Here is a 1,691-nt window from a genome sequence, read left to right on the forward strand (position 1 = left end):
GAAATACTTTTCGATTGACTCTAATTGTTCCACATATAAACACTTTTTAAAATTTGGAGAAATTCTAGGAGTCTAAAGGAGGTAAAATAATTATCAAAGTACAAATACTTGTTCTTACCCCACTCATCTTCTGTGAGGGACAAAAGCAATCTCTTCCTCGTAAAAATAATTATATATAGTATATATATTCGTCAACTGATAATTAAATGGTTAGGAGATACACCTGCTGTAAGCATTTAGAATTTCAATCAGAGGAGAGAATCGTATTTTGAACAGCTTAGTTATTTTCCGCAATTTTGGAATCATCATTTACATGTAAAAATATTAGTATTGAGTCGAATCTTGTATTTCAATATTGGCGTAAACTTGGACGTTGATGGTAACTCCTAAAGAAGTTGATGGCAAGAAACGTAAGGAACTCACTTTTTTTAGATAAAGTGCTTGTTGCTTTGTACCTCATTCAAATTTGAATTAAATATGKTTCCTTTAATAATAGTTTCAATATACGTCCGTGACCCATTTCCGCAATTCCGTAAAGTTCTTCGAAAGGAATATTATGGTATGTTAAAGATTATTTCTGATGCAGCAAATCGGCATAAGTAAATACTCTGTGAATGTTTATTCTTCTGATTAAGTTTTTGGTTGTGCTTTGAAATCTTCCTGCAGTTTTGAATCTAACGTTAGTTTCTAAAACTTATATCTTACTTTACTTATATCTTATAATCCTTTTTCCTTTTCTTATAAAAAATGTATTAACGCTCTCTAATATGAACTCTTGGTCAAATTCAAAGAGACAGCGTTTACTCCACCTCATTTATGCAATGTCTCTTCCAGATAAGATTTTAAATTCGACTATGCTTTAATGAACAATATTGTTGGAAGGAGCTGTTAGATCCAGTGGTCTCTTGTGGAAAACAAAAATTAAAATAAAGCTCTGTTTACCAAACTGACATATGTAGATATTGGCTCAAGTAAAAATAATAATTCAAAAATTAAAAATTCCAAATTATATGTAACGTTCATCGTTGAGGCCTATTTCTAGCGCAATAAGTACGTAAATAAGCTAAATGCCGCTTTTGGGCCGAATAGCTAAAGAGTTAGCTGAAAGCTGCCGTGCATTACGGTTGGAAGAGCTCATATGTATAGTGCATTTTTTTTAATACTGTAAATCTAAATAAAACTGCACAAATAACTTTTTTAATTATCTGGTAATAATTAAGTAAAAAAAATATTTTTATATAGTAGGTCTATATTAGCTCTTCGAAAAATTTAAATTAAGCATCTAAATATTGCCAACATAAAGTTTATATAAATATGGTAAACGATACATAATTTTATTATTCGATTTATCTTTGGTAATGACTCCCTTGGGAAACTTTTCAACACATATGCGCCCATAAAACAAAAATTTATATAACACGTATATATGTATGTATATATTAATATAAACTATTCCCTTATAGTGCCTTGCATGTATTAAGCTCGTACCTTGTGCAGCATTGATGGGCGTTGTGTAGCCGCTATTATGGGCTATTACAAATTTGTGCTTAACTGTGCCTCGAGGACAGCAATAAGTTACTCCTCGGAAACGGGTTTGATAATAAATGCTGAGAGATATCTCAGATGAATAAAAAAGAAAAAAGTTGTTTTCCTGCTTAGTTTTTGATGGTTTGGTTTGCCCGTCGTTGTAT

Source organism: Bactrocera latifrons, unplaced genomic scaffold, assembly GCF_001853355.1.
Source record: "Bactrocera latifrons isolate USDA-ARS-PBARC rearing strain unplaced genomic scaffold, ASM185335v1 scaffold_807, whole genome shotgun sequence".
Lineage (NCBI taxonomy): Eukaryota > Metazoa > Arthropoda > Insecta > Diptera > Tephritidae > Bactrocera > Bactrocera latifrons.